This window comes from Chiloscyllium plagiosum, chromosome 44, assembly GCF_004010195.1.
Source record: "Chiloscyllium plagiosum isolate BGI_BamShark_2017 chromosome 44, ASM401019v2, whole genome shotgun sequence".
NCBI classification, from domain to species: Eukaryota; Metazoa; Chordata; class Chondrichthyes; order Orectolobiformes; family Hemiscylliidae; genus Chiloscyllium; species Chiloscyllium plagiosum.
Window position 1 is genome coordinate 1,404,586 of NC_057753.1, and position 25,728 is coordinate 1,430,313.

Consider the following 25,728-nt stretch of genomic DNA (forward strand, 5'->3'; position numbering starts at 1 on the left):
TGTAGGTGTGTACTGGCCAGGACAGCTGAACAGTTCAAAATGTAACACTTGGTTGAAACAAATAGTTGGAGTTGCATTGCCATGGAACAAAAAAAAAACAAATTCAAATTCAGCCAATCAGTTAAAATTATGCCCCAGATACCAAAATCCAGTTGAATTTGAATTGAGTGTTTTGATGACATCAAACCAATGAAATGATCCAATGTTTTGAGGTATAAAACCGGACATTTTGAACAGTTAGGGGGAGAACTGCCAAGAACACCAACAAGTACAGACTGCTCGCCGAAAGGTCTCTGAAAGGTACCTGTCCACAAGAAATGTGTGCAGCAGAACTCTGAAGCCAACCAAGATAAAAATCTGCAGAAGAAAATCTCCAAAGGAGTATCGATGAAGCTGACTGGTTTTTGAAACATGATTAGTTTTTTTGTAAATCCTAATCAGAGTTTTTTGTATCAGACCAGTATTGTAGAGTGGGAGGTAAAGATAGGTTTAAGAGAAAGGAGTTGTAAATAGTTGTTTAATGTTCTCTTTTAGACTTAAAGAATAAAATTGTTAATTTTTTGCTTTAAATAGTGACCTCTGGGCTAGTTCATTGCCTCCTGAAATTTAACAGATTATGGCCGGAGGTGAGCTTCTCTGTGTGTTGGGTTTAAATGAGCACAGGGGTTTACCCCAAATCGTAACACACAGAAGAGTTCAGTGAGGATAGGTCACGATGAGCTCTGGTAGGGCCTGACAAGAGAAAACTGGAGTGAGATGCAAATTCCTAACTAATGCAAAGAGAAAATTGTGAGGGTGTTTGGCCTGGTGGGCCTGTCGATGAGAAGGACACAGCAGAGGCGGCTGATCACATTGTCACTGAGATTGAGACTAAAAAGCTCCATGAATTCCTCACAGATATTAAAAACAACTTCAGATATTTTATGTTTGATCCAAAGTTGATTTATTGATGAATATCCAGAAAACTGAAGCCTATACCTGAAGTGCAGTTCATTAACATCAAGAGAAAGACTTACCAATGGAATAGGTTCGCTTCCAAATATGTTTCACTGCAAAATTCAATCGCTGCTGTTACTTGTGAACTCTTTGGTGCGTTAGCATGTTGGATGACTGTGTGACTCCCTTCCACATTTGGAGCAGGTGAAGGGTCACTCCCCAGTTTGGATTCGCTGGTGGAATAACAGTTGAGATGATCTGATGAATGCCTTCCCACACTCCGAGCAGATGACGGGTCTCTCCCAGTGTGGATTCACCGGTGTGGCAGCAACTGGGATGGCCTGGTTAATCATTGCGCGCACTCTGAGCAAGTGAAGGGTCTCTCCCCTGTGCGTACAGTGAGGTCAGCCCTCTGTCTGAGCCCAGTCCCGCAGTGACAGCATCAGAACGGGCATTCGTCGGTTTGAACACGTTGAGGGGACATCAGTTCTCTCGAACATTTGAAGCATTTCCCACAATCTGAACATGTAAAAAGTCTCTCATCAATGTGAACCCAATGGTGTGCCAGGAGGTGGAATATTAGAGTGAATCCCTTCCCACACTCGGAGCAGGTTAAGAGTCTCTCCTCAGCGTGCATTCACTGGTGCTCAGTAAGGTTCGTTGGTCATTTGAATCCAATCCCACAGTGAGAGCTTCTGAATGTTCGCTCATCTGTGTGTACACGATGATGGGATATCACTTCTTGGGAACCTTTAAAGCACTTCCCCCAGTCTGAACATTGAAAAGGTTTCTCCCCAGTGTGAACTCACTGGTGTGTCACCAGGGCAGATGACTGAGTAAATCCCTTCCCACACTCAGGACAGGTGAATACAGAGGAACCTCAATTATCCGAATGAGATGGGCGGGCACTATTTCGTTTGGATAATTGATTATTCGGTTAATTGATTTCCTCTGGGGCTCGGAGATTTCTGTGAAAGTTTGCTCCCCGTTCAGGAGACTAAGCAAAAGCACACAGTGCGTGAGACCCCACACCCCCGCCTGAACCCGAACCCCAACCCCATCCGCTCCCACCCCGCACCCCTGCCCGTCCCCCAACCCTGCTCCCCCAACCCCGCAGCTACGTCCATTCCCACCCACCATCCGCACTCCCCCCTCCCCCTCGGGGTAGCCGGACTGTACACCAACAGTCAGACTGCTGCTGCTTTTGTGGGTTAAGTCTCCAAATAGAGCACACACACACACACACACACACCCCAAACACACACACATACCCCACACACACACACATGCACGCACCCACACACACACACATGCACGCACCCACACACACACACATGCACGCACCCACACACACACACATGCACGCACCCACACACACACACATGCACGCACCCACACACACACACATGCACGCACCCACACACACACACATGCACGCACCCACACACACACACATGCACGCACCCACACACACACACATGCACGCACCCACACACACACACATGCACGCACCCACACACACACACATGCACGCACCCACACACACACACATGCACGCACCCACACACACACACATGCACGCACCCACACACACACACATGCACGCACCCACACACACACACATGCACGCACCCACACACACACACATGCACGCACCCACACACACACACATGCACGCACGCACACACGCGCACACACACACACACACACGCACACACACACACACACACAATGTTTTGACAGGTTCCACCTCTGCCCTCTACAGGACAATGTTGGAGAGATTATCTGGGGAAGGGGGGGTTTATGTGTAGAACTCCAGGGAAAGTGTGGGGAGAGATAGAGTCATGAGGTCAGTCATTTAGAGACGATGCCTGGACTGTGCAGGACTGTTCTCGGCAGCATTTCCGTGAGTCGAGTTTGTTTTTAATCATTGTACCTGTAAGCAAAAGACACAATCAGGGTTGAAACAGCTCTTTGACATAATGTTTCTATCGGTACCTTGAGATCCCCTTCGGATAATCCGATATTTGGATAATCGAGGTTGCTCTGTAGTTGCTTCCCAGTGTGAACTCGCTGGTGTGTCACCAGGGCAGATTAGATTAGATTACCTACAGTGTGGAAACAGGCCCTTTGGCCCCACAAGTCCACACCGACCCGCCGAAGCGCAACCCAACCAGACCCATTCCCCCCTTCACCTAACACTACGGGCAATTTAGCGCGGCCAATTCATCTAACCTGCACATTTTTGGATTGTGGGAGGAAACCAGAGCACCCGGAGGAAACCCACGCAGACACGGGGAGAATGTGCAAACTCCACACAGAGAGTCGCCTGACACGGGAATTGGACCTGGGTGCACTTGTGCTGTGAGGCAGCAGTGCTAACCACCGTGCCACTGACTAAATCCCTTCCAACACTTGGGAAGCAGGTGAATAGTCGCTTCCCAGTGTGAATTCACTCGTGTGTTGGCAGATTAGTTGAGCAAGTAAATCCCTTCCCACATTCAGGGCGGGTGAATGGCCTCTCCCTAATGTGACTGCACTGATGAATTTCCATGTGGGATGGATAATTGAATTCCTTCCCACAGTCCCCGCATTTCCATGGTTTCTCAGTGTGAATGCTGTTTTTTTTTGCTTCCATGATCGAAGCCTGGTGAATTCATTCAGGTCCTGATGAATTGAACACAAAGTGGCCTTCGACTCGAATTTCTAAACTGCAATCATTCACCATCGTTTCCTGTGAACTGTACTTGAAATAGAAGTAAGGAAATGTGACGGAGAACTCAAAAACAAAGGCAGAATGGAACAAATCAGCTGAATAAATCTGTTAATTTGCAGGGTTGGGGAGAGGATAATGTGATGATGAAAGCTGCTGGATTTCTGTAATGTCCTCCAGGAAAGGGGATCCGTCACCCAGTCTGGACAACACTTCAGACTCATGTCGGAGAACAAAGATGGAGGAGTGGGAAAGGAGACAGGCTTCAGCTCTCCGCAGTTGGACCAGAATGTCTCAAACTCACTAAACTGGAAGGATTGGAGCAGCCGCTGCACGGGAAAACCATCACTTCCAGGATACTCAGCAACAGGTTCAGGCTGGAGAGAGATGATTCACCCCCTCCATGTGTCAAGCTGCTGAGAAATATAGTGAACTATAGAAGCATGGGAGCAGGAGTCGGCTATTTGACTCAGTGAGACCAGAAGTTGCTGCAGGAGTTGAATTTTGCGGTTACTCACATCCAGGATTGAACCATGTTCAGTTTGACATTGGGGTTTACTTTACCTACAGCTGGGATAGGATTTAGGATTTTGGCAATTGGTTTACTGCATTTTATAATTGAGACAGCAAACAGAACATAGAGCATTACAGCGCAGTACAGGCCCTTCGGCCCTCGATGTTGTGCCGACCTGTGGAACCAATGTGAAACCCATCTAACCTACACTATTCCATTCTTGTCCGTATGTCTGTCCAATGACTATTTAAATACCTGCAAGGTTGGTGAGGCTACTACTGTTGCAGGCAGTGTGTTCCACACCCCAACTACTCTCTGAGTAAAGAGACTACCTCTGACATCTGTCTGGATCTATCACCCCTCAGTTTAAAGCTATGACCACTTGTGCAAGCCATCGTTATTTGAGGAAAAAGGCTCTCCCTGTCCACCCTATCTAACCCTCTGATTATCTTATATGTCTCAATTAAGTCGCCTCTCAACCTTCTCTCTAACGAAAACAGTCTGAAGTCCCTCATCCTTTCCTCGTAAGACCTCATAAGACTCACAGGCCACAATCAGTGAAGATTGGGGACAATATTTCTTCCTCACTAACACTCAACACTGGAGACCCCCCCAGGGGTGCATACTCAGCCCCCTACTGCACTCGCTATATATCCATGATTGTGTCGCCAAATACCAGACTAATGCCATTTACAAGTTCACTGGTGACACCACCATAGTCGGTCGAATCTCAGATGGCAACGAAACAGACTACAGACGGGAGGTGGAAGACCTGGAAAAATGGTGCACTGAGAACAACCTAGCTCTCAATGCCGGCAAAAGCAAGGAACTCATTACTGACTTTCGGCAGGATGTTACTCGTGCCCCCCTACACATTAGCAAGAGTGAGATGGAACAAGTGCAGAGTGTCAAGCTCCTGGGAGTGGTCATCCCCAACAAGCTTTCTTGGACTCTTCATGTGGACGCACTGGTTACAAAGGCCCAACAACATCTCTTCTTCCTCAGGCAGCTGAGGAAATTTGGCATGACGGCAAATACCCTTGCCAACTTTTATAGGTGTGCCATCAAGAGCATTCTGTCTGGATGTATCACTACCTGGTATGGTAACAGTACCATTCAAGATCGGAGACGGTTACAGAGAGTGATGAACTCGGCCCGGACACTCACAAAGGCCAACCTCCCATCTATAGAATCCATCTCCCAGGCCCGCTGTCAAGGAAAGGCCACCAGCATTCTCAAAGATCCATCCCACCCTGGCAATGTTTTTCTACAACCTCTACCATTAGGGAGAAGGTACAGAAGCCTGACCACACGCACCAGCCGGTTTTGCAACAGTTTCTACCCGACTGTTGTTAGAATACTGAATGGACTCACAAACTCATAACATTCGCCTGTACTTGTGTTTTTGTTTGTGCCGCTGTTTACCTATTATTTACTTATCTGTGCTCCTTAACTCTGTGACCTGCCTGTATTGCTCGCAAGACAAAGCTTTTCACTGTGCCTCGGTACACGTGACAATAAATTCAATTCAATTCAATTCCCTCCATACCAGGCAACATCCTAGTAAATCTTCTCTGAACCCTTTCCAAAGCGTCCACATCCTTTTGATAATGCGGTGACCAGAACTGTACGCAACAATCCAAATGTGGCTGCACCCAGAGTTTTGTACAGCTGCAGCATGACCTCGTGGCTCTGAAACTCAATCCCTCTATCAAAAAAAGCTGACACACCACATGCCTTCTTAACAACCCTATCAACCTGGGTGGCAACTTTCAGGGATCTGCGCACATGGAGACAGAGATGTCTCTGCTCATCTACACTGCCAAGAATCTTACCATTAGCCCAGTACTCTGCATTCCAAAGTGAATCACCTCACACTTTTCCGCATTAAACTCCATTTGCCACCTCTCAGCCCAGCTCTGCAGCCGATCTAAGTCTCAGCGAAACGAAGCATTGTTTTTCAGGCTGACCTCGGAAAAGTTTAAAGATGAAAATAAAACAATGGTTGGTTTGTACTTTCTGCATTTTCTTTATGAGCTCAGAGCTCACGATGTGATCTGTTCCAGCAGACACCGATTGCGTGATGAGACCACAGAACAATAAGCATTCAGCCTGCAAGCTGGACTCTGAGCTTCTGATCGTTTAACATTTCCATTTTCTGCTCCATTCCCATTCTGTACTCAGCTTAATGCACTGCTCCAGTGACGCTCAAAGGTGGGGGGGTCAAGGAACAGCAGCTCATCTTTCAGTTGGTCACTTTCCAACCTTCCGAGCTTGTCACGGAGTTCAGCTGTTCCTGCACCAACAGAGAGTTGTCAGGATCTCAAACACTTACCCTGGAAAGGTGCTGTAACATAACACTATGTTGAGACGAGGCCTGCTCATCCTTGATTTCCCACCCAGTCGAAAGATTTGATTTGGAGATGCCGGTGTTGGACTGGGGTGTACAAAGTTAAAAATCACACAATACCATGTTATAGTCCGACTGGTTTATTTGGAAGCACTAGCTTTCGAAGCATTGCTCCTTCATCAGGTAGTTGTGGAGTATAAGATCATAAGACATAGAATTTATAGCAAAAGTTTACCGTGTGATGTAACTGAACTTATATGTTGAAAAAGATCTGGATTGTTTAAGTCTCTCATCTGTTAGAACTGGTTTTATTTCTTTCATATGTAAATCACAATACATTTTTAAAGTTATATTCTCAAGTGAACTTTAACAATTGGTGCCATGTCGGCCCAGATAATGCATTGAAGGTGTGAGGTGTCCTGTGTGAGGCTGACTGTGCCCCAATGTTCAGACTGATTCTCATCTAAAAAAGGGATTTACAGAATCTTACATGGATTCATGCAGTTTTTGAGCAAAATAAAATGTAATTCTGCAAGTACAAATTCACCCCACAAACTTATATGTGTGTGTGCGCACGCTTGCGTGCATGTGGGTGTGTGTGTGGGGAGGTGGGTTATGAGTGTCTGTGAGAGAGTGTGTGTATATGTGTGAGTGTAAGAGGGTGCGTGTGCGTGTGTGAGTGTATGTGTGAGCGTATGAGAGAGAGCTTGTGAATGAGAGAGGGTCTGCGTGTGTGTAAGAGTGTGTGTCTGTATAGGAGTGACTGTGTGTCTCTGTCTCTGTGTGTGTGTGTGTCTGTCTGAGCGTGTGCATCTATGTGTGTGTCTGTGTCTAAACTTTTGCTATAAATTCTGCGTCTTATGATCTTATATTCCACAACCACCTGATGAAGGAGCAGCGCTTCGAAATCAACCTGTTGGACTATAACCTGATGTTGTGTGATTTTTAACCCAGTGGAAAGAGTTTGCCTAACTCCCCTATCAGTCGCCAATCACATCTGAAAAACTTTGAGCAAAATCATGCTTTGAATTCCATTGAATACCTTTCTCCTGGTGATGTATTTTAGCCAAAGAGATAGGAAGAGGCAATATATAATAAATGGGACAATTTTAAAGAGAGTGTAGGTACTGAGGGATTTGTGTTACATGTACACAGATCTTTGAGATATTTTCTTTTATTAGGAAAGCAAATTGTATCTCGAGCTTCATGAAAATTAATATTAAGGTCAAAAGAATGCAAGTAATGTTGAATATTTCTAAAACTCTCAGTAGGCCACAGTTCGAGTGCTGTGTTTAATTCTGGTCACAACTTAAAACATAGGTGTGAGGATCCGTTAAGGCATGCAGAGGAAATTTATCAGAATGGATTCAGTAAAGTGCCAGAAGATTTGATAGACATACAGGATTTTTAAACTGATTAAAGTTAAGGAAAGACAATCATTTTCCATGAGCTGACTGTATGCAGACGACAGGCAGATTAAGGTAAGAGGCAGGGATTTGGTGAGCAGAAAGTGAGGACTGCAGATACTGGAGATCAGAGTTGAGAGTGTGGTGCTGGAAAAGCACAGCAGGCCCGGCAGCATCTGAGGAGCTGAATTGACATTTCGGGCAAAGGCCCTTCATCAGGAATGAGGCTGTGAGCCAATGGGGTGGAGAGATAAATGGGAAGGGGGGAGGGGTCTGGGGGGGAAGGTGATTGGTTGGAGAGGAGGGTGGAGCGGATAGATGGGAAGGAAGATTGGCAGGTGGGACAGGTCATGAGGGTGGTGCTGAGCCGGAAGGTTGGAACTGGGGGGAGGGGAAATGAGGAAACTGGTGGAGTCCACATTGATGCCCTGGGGTTGGAGGGTCCTGAGGCGGAAGATGAGGCGTTCGTCCTCCAGACATCAGGTGGTGAGGGAGTGGTGATGGAGGAGGCCCAGGACCTGCATGTCCTCGGCAGAGTGGGAGGGGGAGTTGAAGTGTTCAGCCACTGGGTGTTGGGGTTGGCTGGTGTGGGTGTCCCGGAGATGTTCTCTGAAGCGTTCTGCGAGTAGGCGTCCGATCTCCCCAACGTAGAGGAGACCACATCGGGAGCAACGGATACAGTAAATGACTTGTGTGGAAGTGCAGGTGAAACTTTGATGGATGTGGAAGGCTCCTTTGGGGCCTTGGACAGAGGTGAGGGGGGAAGTGTGGGCACAGGTTTTACAGTTCCTGCGGTGGCAGGGGAAGGTGACAGAGGGAGGATGGGTTGAACCTTTTCCAGCACCACACTTTTGACTGTGGTTTGTATGGACCCTGGCACTGTGTGTTCCTGTCTGTGATGCCATCATGCAGTGACAATTTCACGGTGACATCACCCACTCCCTGGGGGATTTCCTCAACGGTGTGGTTTTTCCCTGACTCCAGTGCTTGATGTCTTATCAGCTGTAGGCTCCAGGAGGGGATTTTAAAACTGAAGACCGTGAACTAACTTCATAAATGTTCATCTCGATAACTGTGCAACTTCGAGGTTTTAGTGCTGTGCTTTGTTATCTGTGTGAGATTCCATGGTTCTGGAGTTGCTGTCTCTCCTTTACTGTGGATCTGAGTTCACGTCCACACATTGTTCTGTTTGCCTCTGCCTTCCACAATACCCTCCCTGACATTGGCTGAATTAATCTGTCTCTATTAATGGCTGTATTTTACCTCCTTTTAGTATTTCACTGTTACTTAAACTGACTTGTGTTTAACCAACGTTCCATCTCGCTCACCCCTACCCATGTGCTGCCTCCCAGCTTTAACTGTGTGATGGACCAGGCCAGACCCTCTCAAAACATTTTAAGAAGGTAGCCCCGGACCCTAACTTTGATTTAATTGCGGCTTGTGTTGTAGCTGCACTGGATATTTAACACTATCATTAATTGTTCAAAAGAAGAACAAGCCCCAGTTATAGCAAGCTTACCTCGCAATTAAACTTCCTCCTTCCTTGAATGGGATAGAGGGAGTGGAGCTTATTGAAGGGATAGAACACAGTGGCTTCAATCTTCTCAATAAAGGGTCATAAAGTCATACAGAATGGAACTAGACCCTTCGGCCCAACTTGTCCATGCAGATCCTGTTTCCCAAACTAAACTATTTTCATTTTCCCGCATCTGGCCCATATCCCTCTAAACCTTTCCTTTCCATGTACCTGTCTAAATGTCTTTTAAGTGTTGAAACTGTACCAGCCTCCACCAGTTCCTCTGGCAGTTCGTTCCACACACGCACCACCCTGTGTGAAAAAGTTGTCCCTCAGGTCCCTTTTAAATCTTTCTCCTCTCATCTTAAACCTATAGTTTTGGAATCTCCTACTCTGGGGAGTAGACCTTTGTTATTCACCTTAGCTATCCCCCTCATGGTTTTATAAAGAAGAAGTTTGTGTATATCCTATACTAGATATCTGAGAAGCCAGGATGGTGTGTGACTGGGAAGGAAGTTGGAGGTGATAGTGTTCACCTCCACCTGCCAACCTGGCCCTTCACGGTGGTGGAGGTTGGGAGTTTCAGAGATTCTGTCAGAATTCTATTTGAGTTATGGATAGATCAAATATTTCTCCTTCACCCCTGTCTCTTCTCCCACCAGAGTCTTGGGTTTGGCCAGATCAGGTGGCAAGTTTTCTTCCTTGATGGATAACAGTGAACCAGTTACTGTTTTGTGACAATTCAGCCAAATTCAGGGTCACTATTTCCTAGTACCTGCCCTGCAAGTTATCACTTCAATTCCATGCAATTTCACAATCTATTTTTGTATTCTCTTTTGTTCTCTGTCACTTTTCTTTTAAACATACATTTCATAGGGTATTAGGGAGAGGGACGATTTACAGTTGGGAAACTGAAACCAAACATCACATTAACATCTGATGGAGTCACACAATTAATGATAAATTGAATATAATCATATTTTGATCATGGATGGGTGTAGCACCATTGACAGTGGGGAGAAACCATTCCCATATTAGTGCAGTTGAGGCTTCAGTAGAATATCTGGTCTGTCAGGACATAAATACAGTCACAACAGGGACAAACCATGGAAAGGTGTGAAGGGATTCAAGTACTCTTATCAACTGGAAATGCTGGCCCAGTCAGCGGTAGCCACATTGTATGTATGAATAATAAATATTAAATCGTCTCAAAGTTACTCAGTTTCAGTGTACTGCCAGGACTTTCTGTGTTTGCTTCATATTTTCAACATCTACCACTAGTTTTGTTTTCTCAACCAGGAAATGTTGAGCTTGTGGAACTTTTTATAAAGCTGAGGTGAGATGGAAAATCTCGGGTCCAAACATAATCACTGGTTGCATGCAGAAAAGGATTAGTTACCCCATTTAGAACATAGACAAGTGACAGCCCAGGGTGCTGTGCTGAACATGATGCCAAATTAAACGAATTCCTTCTGCCTGCCCTTGGCCCATACCCTTCTGTTCCTTGCAAATTCACACGCTTATCTAAAAGTCCCTGAAATGCCCCTAAGGTATCTGCCTCCACCCCCAGGGGTGCGTTCCAGACTCAAACCATTCTATGTGTAAAAAAACTTTGTCCCTCACATCTCCTTTTAACTGTCCCCCTCTCATCATCCTAGTATTAAATATTTCAATTCTGGGAAAAAGATTCTGATCGTCAACCCTGCTTATGCATCTCTTAATTCTATAGACATCTATCAAGACTCCACTGCTCCACTGAAAACAATCTGAGTTTTTCTAGCCTCTCCTTAAAGCTCGTAGCCTCTAATCCAGGCAGCACCCTGGTAAACCTCTTCTGCACCCTATCCCAAAACCTCCACATCCTTCCTGCAATGTGGCGAACAGAATTGAAGGTAATACTCTAAGTGTGGCCTAAGCTGCAACACGCCATCCTGATTCTCGTACTCAGTTCCCTGACCAATAAAGGCAAACATGCCATACGCCTTCTTTACCACCCTATCGAGTTGTGTGGCCACTTCCAGGGAGCTGTGGACTGGAACCCCAAGATCCTTCTGTACATCGCCTTTGTGGGCGGCACGGTGGCACAGTGGTTAGCACTGCTGCCTCACAGCGCCAGAGACCCGGGTTCAGTTCCCGCCTCAGGCGACTGACTGTGTGGAGTTTGCACGTTCTCCCCGTGTCTGCGTGGGTTTCCTCCGGGTGCTCCGGTTTCCTCCCACAGTCCAAAGACGTGCAGGGTCAGGTGAATTGGCCATGCTAAATTGCCCGTAGTGTTAGGTAAGGGGTAAATGTAGGGGAATGGGTGGGTTGCGCTTCGGCGGGGCGGTGTGGACTTGTTGGGCCGAAGGGCCTGTTTCCACACTGTAAGTAATCTAAATCTAATCTAATCTAATTTAATCAATGGTGTTCAGGGGCCTGCCATTCACTGTATGGTTTTCTTTAACATTTGACCTCCCAATGTACAGCACCTCACACTCACCCGGATTAAACTCCATCTGCCATTATTCGGCTGATATCTGCAACCAATCTACGTCCTGCTGTATCCTTTGACAACCTTCTACACAATCCACAACTCCACCAATCTTTGCAAACTGACTGACCCACCCATCGGCGTGTTCATTTAATCGAATCGATTGAAATATCAGCGTCCCCAATCTTCCTGAACAAATACAAGAATGTAAGCCTTCGAATCTGGGCTAACACCAGAGCTGCTGTCTATACTGGTGCCACTGACACCACGTTGAGTCATAGAGTCATACAGATGTACAGCATGGAAATAGACCCTTCGGTCCAACCCGTCCATCCCAACCGAATCTAGTCCCACCTGCCAGCACCCGGCCCATATCCCTCCAATCCCTTCCTATTCATATACCCATCCAAATGCTTCTTAAATGTTGCAATTGTACCAGCCTCCACCACTTCCTCTGGCAGCTCATTCCATACACGTACCACCCTCTGTGTGAAAAAGTTGCCCCTTAGGCCTCTTTTATATCTTTCCCCTCTCACCCTAAACCTATGCCCTCTAGGTCTGGACTCCCCTGACCCCAGGGAAAAGACTTTGCCTATTTACCCTATGCATGCCCCTCATAATTTTGTAAACCTCTATAAGGTCACCCCTCAGCCTGCGCTGGGCTCACCAACATCAAGGTCGCCGCGCTCCGGTGCCATCTCTTACCACTGGGCCCACACTCGCTACCACCACCGATGCCAAAAGCTCCACTGCAGCCAAGCTCCCCACGGGCAATAGGTAAGAGCGAACTGCGGTGAAAAGACAAGTCAAAACAAAAGAAGGATAATAGACAAAGAGAGATGGACGGAAGAAAGTAGCGGACGAGCAGAAGCCGGAACTGTGCCACTCTGTTGCGGCCATTTTGGAACTCAAATAGAAACCACATTCAGCAGCGGGGGACCGTCCACAAGATGGAGTGGAGTAGTTCAACAAGCCTCGCACCAAGACTCCTTCAATGGGATCTCCCAAACCGGTGACAGCTTTCACCGAGAAAACAAAGGCCGCTACTGCATGGAAAGACCGCCAGCCGCTTGTTCCCCGCCGACACACTCGTCATCCTGAAATAGATCACCGTTCCCGCAATGTCGCGGAGTCAAAATTCCGGCACTCCCTTCCTCGGAGTGTTGTGGCTGTCCTGACACCCCAACGATTGTAGCAATCCAAGGAGGGGAGCTCACCACCACACACCGACTGGCAATGGAACATAAACGTTCACCAGCACTACCCACGAATGAATACAGTAAACTCTCATTCCTTGAAACTGCACTGAAGACCAAGTGTACAGCTATTTCAGACCTTCCCCACAGTAAATTGCTATTAATGGTATATTAAATCAATGTCATCTTTGACTGTGGGAAAACATTTGCTAACCCACGATAGGCCCAAAAGCAAAATTGGCCAAACTGTACCAGAACACCCAGAATTCCCAAGCAGCTCACAAGCCGAATCAGACTGCACGTAGACGAGGGAATACACTTTAAGCTCCCACGAATAATGACAGGGCACCCACAGATATCTCAAAGCCCCGAGGGCAGTTTCACAACCCAGCAATACCAAAGCCACACAAAGAGCAGGTCAGACAGAGAGGCACCAGCAAGGACATGCTCCAGGACAATGGAAGCAGCTCACCACATCAGAGGAGACATTAACACCTACTTGTGAAGAGGAATGGAACCATCGATACTGTCAGGATGTTGCATTGTGTGAAGGAACTGGACATCCATCTGATTTTTTTTTCCCAATTAGCATCCTTGCAACTAAATTACTCCATTTCCAGATACATCGTAGTTTCCCATTTCTTAAGCAGTGTCCTTGTGCAGCATTACTATCAAACTCATCCTCAGCTCGGGGAAGCAAAATCTTATCTACCTGCAGTTCTGTGTCAGCTGGTCTGTTTCTCTTCCAGCGATATCGCTTGCAATGAACTGTTTGACAATTTCACTTTGAGCCGTGTTTTGTGTTCTCTAAGCTATTGGGGCAAATTTCTCGGACATTGACTGAATCATTTCTGCCTATTTGCCACCAGACTTTGAGGAAGTCCTTTTGAACCAGAAACAAATACGGCATTTGGAGCTCAGTTGATCAGGCAAAATCCGTGGAAAGGGCAAAAGGTGACAGACTTTTGGACACTTCCTCAAACCTTGTCTGATCTGAGGAATGCTCTGGATCTTAAAAATTGATAGATTTCTTCAAAGATGTTACAGTTTATTTGTTGATTTAACAATTTGAAGCATTGAGAATAAATTGATAAGAAACATTAACAGTGACTCGGATTGTCAGACCCTAGAACTGATCGTGAGGACGGCTGAGACCATTGGAGTCCTTCTCTCCCCTCCATCACAGACATTTACTCCACACATTGCATCCGCAAGGCAAACAGCATTGTGGAAGACCCCACACACCCCTCACTCAAACTCTTCTCCCTCCTGCCATCTGGCAGAAGATAACGCAGCGTTTGAACTCTCATGGCCAGGCTGTGCAACAGTTTCTTCCCCCGAGCCATCACGCTCCTTAATACAGTATGATCGGACTCTATTTTGTCTGAAACTCTTTGCATGACTTCACATTGCTACTAGAAAAATGTCTATTATTGAATGTTGCTGAACAAAGAGACCTTGGTATGCAGGTTCATAGTTTCTTGAAAGTGGAGTCGCAAGTAGATAGGATAGTGAAGAAGGCGTTTGGGCTGCTTTCCTTTATTGGTCAGAATATTGAGTACAGGAGTTGGGAGGTCATGTTGCAGTTGTACAGGACATTGGTTAGGCCACTGTTGGAATATTGCATGCAATTCTGGTCTCCTTCCTATCGGAAGGATGTTGTGACACTTGAAAGGGTTCAGAAAAGATTTACAAGGATGTTGCCAGGGTTGGAGCATCTGAGCTATAGGGAGAGACTAAACAGGCTGAGGCTGTTTTCCCTGGAGTGTCAGAGGCTGACGGGTCACCTTATGACCACCTTTAGGGCGGCACAGTGGCACAGTGGTTAGCACTGCTGCCTCACAATGCCAGAGACCTGGGTTCAATTCCCGACTCAGGCGACTGACTGTGTGAAGTTTGCACATTCTCCCCGTGTCTGCGTGGGTTTCCTCCGGGTGCTCCGGTTTCCTCCCACAGTCCAAAGATGTGCACGTCACGTGAATTGGCCACGCTAAATTGCCCGTAGTGTTAGGTAAAGGGGTAAATGTAGGGGAATGGGTGGGTTACGCTTCGGCGGGTCGGTGTGTACCTGTTGGGCCGAACGGCCTGTTTCCACACTGTAAGTAATCTAATCTAATCTTATGGAGGTTTATAAAATCATGAGGGGCATGGATAGGGCAAATAGACAAGTCTTTTCCCTGGGGTGGGGGAGTCCAGAAGTAGAGGGCATAGGTTTAGGGTGAGAGGGGAAAGATATAAAAGAGACCTCAGGGGCAAATTTTTCACACAGAGGGTGGTACCTGTATGGAATGAGCTGCCAGAGGAAGTGGTGGAGGCTGGTACAATTGCAACATTTAAGAGTCATTTGCATGGGTATATGAACAGGAAGGGTTTGGAGGGATACGGTCTGGGTGCTGGCAGGTGGGACTAGATTGGGTTGGGATATCTGGTCGGCATGGACGGTTTGGACCGAAGGGTCTGTTTCCGTGCTGTACATCTCTATGACTCTACATTACACTGTAACTTGCGTGTTTTGCACTTCTTATGCACTTTATGTGGTGTACGATTGTGTAGTTTGTGCTGTCCATGTAGCACCCTCAGTCCTGGAGGAACGCTGTCTCGATTTTACTGTATCAGTTGTAAATGGCAGAAATGACAAATACAAAGCTACTCTCTACACTTTTTGCCATGAAAGCTGGACAAGATCCACTTGGTTCATTTTGACTTCACTGTTGAATATTTATCTGGTGTCACTGCCTTCAGTCTCCAGTACGGAAGCTCCAGATAGTCAAAATAAAAATGGTCAATCTGAATTTGATTCAATTCATATTTTATGGATTTTCAGTCCAATCGTTTCTGAGATACCCTTGCTAAAAAAAATACTCTTCCAGCACACTTCTGGCCTATTGCTTTAACTGCAGCACAACCAGTGACTAACGCATTTAAAAAGTCCTTTCAGAATTCACATCCGCACTTTAAAACTTTGCATCCAGTTGGCATTGTAACCAATGCATCACCTTTTCCACCCACATTTAAAGGTTTGTGTGTCTGAGATTCTTGTTGGTTTGAGAGAAAACCTGCCTGGGACACATTGAGGTGAAATGTCTGATACAGTGTGTGTGAGGGGGACAGAGGAGCTTAATCTGAGTTGGAATCTCAAACATGCAGCTCCCTGTGGTCAGGTTGCCATGGCAACACTGATAAGACTGTCCACTGCACTTCATTGGAAACTCCAGGGAAAAGGATAGTTTGTCTGTTATTAACGACAATACCAACTTCAATCAGACAGAATGACAGAAGCGGTTTGATTCTAATGTGTGACGTTTATGTCTATAATTGTGAAAGTGACAGAAACACCAGAATTAAGAGCAAACAGGAGAGTTTAGGGTTAGTGAGAAAATGACTGAAGGAAAGTAACTGCTGGGGGCAGCAGGGAGTGTCCTTGTGAATCACAGGTCAGAGAAATTCCTGCTGTCTATTCTTCACCTCCTGCCAACGCCCAGCAGAGAAAACAAAGAAGGGTCAGGGGTCACAGCTCGATGGCTGTAGGGTCTGAAAGTGAGAGGTCACAGGTATAAGGAGGCAGTTGGGACTGGAGATACCGGAAATAGAGGGTTACAGCATTGAAACCAGCCCATTGGCCCAACCTGTCCATGCTGACCACTTCTCACAATTTAACTAATCCCATTTGCCTGCGTTTGGTCCATATTCCTCCATACCTATCCCATCCCTGTATCTGTTTAAATGTTTCTTAAATGGTGAAATTGCACTCGCTTCCACTACTCCCTCTGGCAGCCTGTTCCACACACTCACCACCCTCTGAGTGAAACTATTGCCCCTCTGGACCCTTTTGTATCACTCCCCCCTCACCTTAAACCTATGCCCTCCAGTTTTAGACTCCCCTAACCTGGGGAAAAGCTGTTGGCTATCAACCTTATCCATGCCTCTCATGATTTTATCGACCTCTATAAGGTCACCACTCCACCTCCTATGCTCCAGGGAAAAAGGTCCTAGCCTACCCAACGTGTCCTTGTAACCCAAACCTTCCAGTCCAGGTAGCATCCTAGTAAAACTTTTCTGCACTCTTTCTAGTTTAATAATACCCTTTCTATAGGAGGGCGACCAGAGCCGCACGCAGTCCTGCAGATGTGGCCTCACCAATGTTTAGCTGCAGTAAGACATCCCAACTCCTATACTCAGTGCTCTGGCCGAGAAAGGCAAACATGCTGAAAACCTTCTTCACTGCCCTCTCTACCTGTGACTCCATTTTCAAGGAGCAATGAACCAGTACTCCGAGATTTCTTTGTTCTATAACACTCTCCAGCGCCCTACCATTGACTGTGTCCTTCCTGCCCTGGTTTGCCTTATGAAAATGCACCACCTTGCATTTGTCTAAATTAAACTCCGTCTGCCATTCCTCAGCCGACCTACCCAGTTCATCAAGATCTCGTTGCATTCCCAGATAACCGTCTTCACTATTCCATCAATCTTGATGTCTCCACAAACTTACTAACCCGCCTCCTAAATTCTCATCCAGATCATTGATATGAATAACAGTGGACCCAGTCTCTGAAGATCATCCCACCCAGACCCACCCCTCTACCCAATCTCTGTAACACTATATTTTCCACGGCTAATCTACCCAGCCTGCATATCTGTGCATATTATGGTCAATTTAACATGGCCGATCCACCCAACCTGCACACCTTTGGGCTGTGGGAGGAATTAACATAGACACAGGGAGAACCTGCAACCTCCACACAGACAGTCACCTGAAGGTGGAATCGAACCAGGGTCCCTAGTGCTGTGAGGCAGCAGAGCTCACCACTGAGCCACCCTGCTACTCACCTTGGGGTAAGGTATTTCACCAGGGTTATAAAAAGCCTGATTCAGCCTCCGACAACTCCCAGGGAGAGGGATGGGGAGGGTGCTGAGGAAGTGAGGTCTGTAGGGAGGACTGAAGACAATCTTCCCAATATTTAAATAAAGGAACGGTCTGTTTATCCACAAATGGATGCCAGACATGTCAGGAAACTGTGTGACCTGTTCTAGGTGTTGGAGCTTGGAGGGTTTTGTCAAAGTTTTAATCAATTTGTAAATGCATATAATCCGTCCCTCCTACCTCTCTCTCTCTCTCTCTCTCTCTCTCCAACTCCTCCCACAGAGAATGGAGTCTTGTGTGGGCCCAGCCTGAGTGGCATGTTCCCATTCCTGAAGGACATCCAGTGAGATTTTATGACAATCTAGAACGTTTCATGGTCACTTTTTCATAGTACCAGTCCACTATTATTAGATTAATTCATTTTAGAATCTATCACTATGTTTTTAATGGGTTTTCTCTCGCCCGTTCTTTTTTCCCTTTCAAATCGATATCATGGGGTATCAGAACAGGAAGATTAACATAAAATGGATCACATCAGGATCTGACTGGAATTTGAACATCATTGGATTTTGAAGATGGAAGTTAAAATAAAAAAGCACCATTCAGAATGGGGAGAAACCATACATATTTTCTGTGTGTGGATGGGAATTCAGTCGATCACCTGACCCCTTGAGACACACAACTGTAGTCACAGTGGGGAGAAATCACTCGACCATCTGACTTGCTCAAACATCTGCAAGTTCACACTGGGGAGAGACCCTTTAATTGTCCAGAATGTGTGGAAGGCTATAAACTTTCTGGAGCACTGATGTTCCATCAACGTATTCACACTGAGGAGAGACCATTGAGATGCTCTATCTGTGCGTCTGGATTCAGGCATTCAGCTCATCTCACTGTCCACCAGCGAGTTCACATAGGGGAGAGACCATTCACCTGTTCTAAGTGTGGGAAAAGATTCACTCGTTCATCCAACCTGCTGGTACACAGCAAATGCACACCAGCAAGAGACGTTTCAAACGTCCAGACAGTGAGAAGTGATTTAAAAGTTCCAGGGACTTAATGCCCCATCAACAACAGGGGTGGCACAGTCGCTCAGTGGTTAGCACTGCTGCCTCACATCACCAGGGACCAGGGTTTGAGTTTGCACACTCTCCCCATGTCCACGTGGGTTTTCTCCGGGTGCTTCAGTTTCCTCCCACAATCCAAAGGTGTGCAGGTTAGGTAAATTGACCACGTTAAATTGCCTATAGTGTTCAGGGATGTGTAGGTTAGGTGCTTTAGTGAGGAGTAGATATAGTGTGGGGGAATGGGTCTGGGTGGTTACTCTTCAGAGGTTTGTTGGGGATTTGTTGGGCCAGTTGTTTCCACACTGTGGGAATTCTATGAAATTATATGATTGACTGTACACCAGCGAGTTAACACTGGGAACAGACCATTCACCAACTCCAAGTATGGGAAGGGTCAACCTACCCGCTGACACACTAGCGTGTACATGATCAACTATAGTGACCTGCATGCTATATTTCAGAATATTGAATATCAAAAAAAAAAGTTTGATGTTAATCACCTTTATAAAACCTTTGGCGTAAGTTCACTTCTTTGGAAGGGTTCTCCTCCTCGGACCCTCCATCCTACCTCCAAGCACAAGGGTGAGGAGCTCATGGAGATTCTTTGTGACTAACATTGAGACAATCCCTTCAGGTGTGTGTAACGGACAGTTTTACAACATCTCCGGGAGGGGTTAGTACAGTCAGGATGGGCTGAATGGCCGCGAGCGCCCTCTCGTCCCCAATAATCCGGGCATCCTGCACAATTCACTGTGACTGTTGGAGCGGAGGGAAGCCCCCACCAATCACTCACAACGGGGCCCCGTAGATTGACGGCGGCTTCGGACCAATAAGAAGCGGGTGGGCGGGACTGAAAGACCAAGCCGCGCGGTTAGTCCTCCAACCAATCGGAGTGAATGGGGGGGGCTCGCGGGATGACACGTGAGCGACAGGACGAGATGGCGGTTGGGGAGGGGGGGGTCGTTGTTCCGGAGAGCGGCGGTGAAATGGAGACGGTGTGGACTGGGAGGTTGATGGGACAGAAATAGAAATTCTCGGTCCCTTTGTCAGCAAACTGGAAAAAGTCTGCGGGCTTCGTACGGCGACAAACCAAGGTAACCGCCACCGTTTTGTACTGGGTCGGGGGGAGAGAGACGATGTTCAGGGGGACGCATACGGAGCCGCCATTTTTATGGGGTCAATATGAAGAAGTACGCCTGCGCGCCCTTTAACGGCGGCCGGGAGGGGACAATAAGAGACTGCTTCGACATTCCATGATTCGACACCAGGAAACTGCGGATGCTGGAATCTAAGGTGGACAAGCGGGATGCTGGGCGAGCACAGCAAGCCAGGCAGCATCAGGAGGTGGAGAAGTCAACGGCTCGCGTGTAATTCTCCTTCAGGACTTCCTGGTAAATCTCTTTTGAACCCTTTCCAAAGCTGACATATGCTTCATACGGTGTGATGACCAGAATTGTACACAGTACTCCAAATGTGGCCTGATTGAAGCTTTATACAGCTGCAAACCTATATACTCCAGTGCCCTCACTAATAAAGGCAAGCATGCTTTCTTTACCACTTTAATCCACTTGTGTTGCCACTTTGAGGGAGCTCTGGGCTTGTACCCAAAAGATCCCTCTGCATATCAATGCTCTTAGGTTCCTGTCATTTACTCTATATTTTTGTCTTGCATTTAACCTCCCAAAATGCATTGCCTCCCTTGTCTGCATTAAACTCCATCAGTAATTTTTCTGCCCAACTTTCCAACTGATCTAAGATTATGAAGAGTTCTTGATTAATTGGGTCAATGGGCTAAGTAGTGGCAGATGGTGTTTAATGGGGATAAATGCAAGGTATTGCATTTTTTGTAAAATGAACAAGGGCAAGGCTTAGAGACACAGAACTGTACAGCATGGCAATGACCTTTTGTTCCATTTTGGCCATGCTGGCCAGATATCCTAAATAAATCTAGTCCCATTTGCCAGTCTTTGGCTTATATTCCTCCAACTCTTCCTTTTCACATTCTCATCCAGATGCCTTCTAAATGCTGTAATTGTACTAGCTACCACCACTTCCTCTGGCAGCTCATTCCCTACACGCACCAACCCGTGTGAAAAAGTTGCCCCTTGGGTCCCTTTTAAATCTTTCCCCTCTCATCTTTGAACTTGTGCCTCAAGTTCCATCATGGTGACTATCAATCAGAGAATGGTAGTAGAATGGACAGAGCCCATCAGCAGCAAACACGTGAAACAGGCAGCCTGTCATTGCAGCAGCAGTGATAAGATGGAGAGCAACAGTCAAGAAAGCTGGAGGTAGTAGGGCAGTCAAGATCCAAAGGTAGCTGGAGTGGGATGTGAAACAGTTGGCAGGCCAGAAGGATGCTAAGCCACGAAGGTGGGAAAGTGAATGCAAAGGGAGTCGAGTGTTACAAAGGCTGCAAAGCGTGGGTGGGCTGTAAAGCAAGAGAGTGGTTGCTAAGAGGAGAGAGCATTTTCATCCTTCCCAAAGGCCAGAAGGGAGCCAGCAAAACGTCGGTAATGAATTCCTTGCATATAATGACCTTTATAGAGGTTTACAAAATTGAGGGGCATGGATAGGGTAAATAGGCCAAGTCTTTTCCCTGGGGTGGGGGAATCCAGAACTAGAGGGCATAAGTTTAGGGTGAGAGGGGAAAGATATAAAAGAGACCCAAGGGGCAATATTTTCACTGAGGGTGGTACGTGTATGGAAGGAGCTGCCACAGGAAGTGGTGGAGGCTGGTACAATTGCAACATTTAAGAGGAATCTGGATGGGTATATGAATAGGAAGGGTTTGGAGGGATATGGGCTGGGTGCTGGCAGGTGGGACTAGATTGGATTTGGATAGCTGGTCGGCATGGACGGGTTGGACCGAAGGGTCTGTTTCCATGCTGTACATCTCTATGACTCTAAGTGGTGGAAGTACTAAGTGATATGGGCCCAAGGAAGGCATATGGAATTAGGCCATAGATCAGGCATGATTTTATTGAATGATGGAGCAGGCTCGAAGGGTTGAACAGCCTACTCCTGTTCTCTTATGCCAATTTAAATGCCGCACTGAATTAATGCTCACCTTCTGTATTTCAGACTTAAGGTCAATGGAGCAGTAATGATTATTAAGGATTTTGATGAATTTTTCTAATCATGCTTTTGCTGAGCGTCCAAATTGCCCATTTGGTAATCTCATTACTAATGAAGGAGTGGTAAGAATGAAAAGGGTCTTCTGAAAACTCAGAAGTAGCCCTCTAGAAAATCTGAGAGGCCTCATTAGGGGAGGGGGGGGGTTGACCCTTGCATGTAAATAACCACAAACAGCATTCCTAAAGTACTGACTAATCAAGAGGCAATAGTGGGGGAGGAAATAAATAAAATGGTTGTCATTAGAGAAAAATTATTATTGGCCCTAAAAGCTGATAAGCCCCCTGGACCTGAAGGGTCGTGCCCTCGAATATTAGAGGCAGTGGGTGAATCGTAGTAACTATCCAAGAATCCTTAGCTTCTGGAAAAGCCCCAGAGGATTGGGAAACAAAAGGGAGGCAAAAAAAGACAGGTCAGTTAGGTTCAAATTTGCTATTACAAAAATGTTAGTGTCTATTACAAATGATATATTGCAGAATAATTAGCAACACAATCTGAAACAAAGAGTAGTGATAAATGGCTCCCTTTCGGAATGGCAGGGGTGACCAGTGGGGTACCGCAGGGATCAGTGCTGGGACCGCAGCTTTTTACAATATATATTAATGATATAGAAGATGGTATTAATAGTAACATTAGCAAATTTGCTGATGATACAAAGCTGGGTGGCAGGGTGAAATGTGAGGAGGATGTTAGGAGATTACAGGGTGACCTAGACAGGTTAGGTGAGTGGACAGATGTAGTTTATTGTGGATAAATGTATGGTTATCCACTTTGGTGGCAAGAACAAGAAGGCAGATTACTACCTCAATGGAGTCAGGTCAGGTAAAGGGGCAGTACAACGAGATCTAGGTGTTCCTGTACACCAGTCAATGAAGGCAAGCATGCAGGTACAGAAGGTAGTGAAGAAAGCTAATAGCATGCTGGCCTTCATAACAAGAGGGATTGAGTATAGAAGCAAAGAGGTTCTTCTGCAGCTGTACAGGGCCCTGGTGAGACCACACCTGGAGTACTGTGATTATGAAAGGATTGGACACTCTGGAGGCAGGAAACATGTTTCCGTTGATGGGTGAGTGCCGAACCAGAGGACACAGCTTAAAAATACGGGGTAGGCCACTTAGGACAGAGATGAGGAGAAACTTCTTCACCCAGAGAGTGGTGGGTGTGTGGAATGCTCTGCCCCAGAAGGCAGTGGAGGCCCAGTCTCTGGATTCGTTTAACAAAGAGTTGGATAGAGCTCTCAAGGATAGTAGAATCAAGGGTTATGGAGATAAAGCAGGAAGAGGATACTGATTAGGAATGATCAGCCATGATCATATTGAATGGTGGTGCAGGCTTGAAGGGCAGAATGGCCTACTTCTGCACCTATTGTCTATTGATTCAACGTGGTTTCATAAAAATGGAAACCAATGCCCAACAAATTTGACTATTCTTTGAGGAGGTAACAAGCAGGAAGAGAAAGGGGAACCAATAGATGAAATATATATGAATTTCCAAACGGTGATCAATAAGGTCCTGTACATAAGGCTACTCGATAAGAGCCCAAGGTGGGTAGATTGTATATTTGTATGGATAGAGAATTGGCGAGTTAATAAGTCAGATTTGGATTAAGAGGGAAATTTTCCAAATGACAATCTGCAACCGGTGGAGTCGAACAGGGATCAGTGCTGGGACTACAGTTATGACATTATTGAGGCAAGTGAGTGGGTTACAGGGTAAGTTACAGGGTAAGTGGTGAGAATGAGAGACAACATTTGTAGAGAAATATATACAGGTTAAGTTATGTAGATGGAATATAGTAAGCAATTTAGGTTTTGCAGAAGAATAGAAACATTATTATTTAAGTAGACTGCAGGAAGCTGCGTCACAAAGGCATTTGTGGATCCTACTGCATAAATCACAACTAAAAACTAACATACAGGTTCAGCAGATAATAAAGAAGGTAACTGGAATATTAGTCTATCCCAGGGAATGGAGTATAGCAATAGGGAACTCTTGTGAAAACTATACAAAGTACTAGGTAGACCTCACCTAGTGAAACGGTTTTGGTCCCCATACCTAAGGTAAGATATAATGCCATTGGAGGCAGTCTAGAGAAGATTCACTGATCGCAGGCATGGAAGGATTTTCTTATGAGGAGAGAGGTCAAATAGGTTGGGTTGCAAACATTGGAGATTAGAAGAATGAGAAGTGACCTTATTGAAACATATATTGTAGAGGGCTTGACTGGGTAGATGTTGAGAAACTGTTTCTTTGTGGGAGAGTCTAGAACTAGAAGGTGTAATCTGAGTAAGAGGTTGCACCCTTGAGAGGAATTTCTTCTGTCAGAGGGTTGTGAATTTCTGGTGTTTATTGCAACAGAGCATGTTGAGATTGTGTCATTAAGTATATTTGAGGCTGAGTTTTTTATCAGTAAGAGAGTCAGATGTTCTAGGGAAATGAAGTTGAGGATTCTCAGATCATTCATGATCTCATTGAACAGTGGAGTAATCAATGTGGAATATTATTTCTTTCACTCCTTTTGTTTTTTTCCCTCTCCCTATGCCTTCTCGTTTTAGACTCTCCTCCACTAGGAAAAAGACACGGCTATAGGGTGGGGGAGCCTCCAGGACTAGAAGACATTGGTTTAAGATGACAGAGGAAAGGTTTAAAAGGGACCTAAGGGGAAATTTTTCACAGAGTGCATGTGTGGAATGAGCTGCCAGAGGACTTGGTGCAGACTGGTACGATTACAACATTTAACAGGCAGCAGAGAGCGGCGGGAGCTGGACGGAAGTGAAGTCAGAGCGCAGAGCTGGTCGGGAAGGTAAGTGATTTGTTATTTGAGTGGAGAAGGACGTGTTAGGGAACTGGAGCTGGAATTGGATGAACTGAGAATTATTCGAGAGGCTGAGAGGATGATAGATAGAAGCTATAGGGACATAGTTACGCCAGAGAACAGAGGTAGCTGGGTAACAGTTAGAGGTGGGAAGGGGAGGAAGCAGGCAGTGCAGGGATCCCCTGTGGTTGTTCCCCTCAACAATAAGTATACCGCTTTGGATACTTTTGAGGCGGACGGCCTAGCAGGGGTAAGCTGCAGTGACCGGGTCTCTGGCATGAGGTCTGGCTCTGAGGCTCAGAAGGGAAAGGGGGAGAGGAGGAGAACGCTAGTTATAGGAGACTCTATATAGTTAGAGGGACGGACAGGCTGTTCTGTGGACATGGGCGAGACTCTCGGTTGGTTTGTTGTCTCCCGGGTGCCAGGGTCCGAGACGTCTCGGACCGTGTCTTCAGAATCCTTAAGGGGGAGGGTGTGCAGCCAGAAGTCGTGGTGCACATTGGCACCAACGACATAGGTAGGAAGAGGGATGGGGAGGTCATTCAGGAGCTCAGGAAGTTAGGCTGGAAGCTAAAAGCTAGGACAGACAGAGTCGTCACCTCTGGGTTGTTGCCGGTGCCACGTGACAGTGACACAAGGAATAGGGAGAGAGTGCAGTTGAACACGTGGCTGCAAGGATGGTGTAGGAGGGAGGACTTCAGGTATTTGGACAATTGGACTGCATTCTGGGGAAGGTGGGACCTATACAA

At 46.3% G+C, this 25,728-nt stretch overlaps 1 long non-coding RNA gene across 1 annotated transcript in view; it reads left to right on the forward strand.

The window, feature by feature from the left end:
• Nucleotides 1–19,286: 19,286 nt before the first annotated feature.
• Nucleotides 19,287–25,728, forward strand: part of LOC122543460 — a 70,500-nt gene continuing 64,058 nt past the window's right edge. The window contains exon 1 of the long non-coding RNA XR_006310032.1: nt 19,287–20,420. This is a non-coding gene — a long non-coding RNA (uncharacterized LOC122543460). The remainder of the gene's footprint in view (nt 20,421–25,728) is intronic.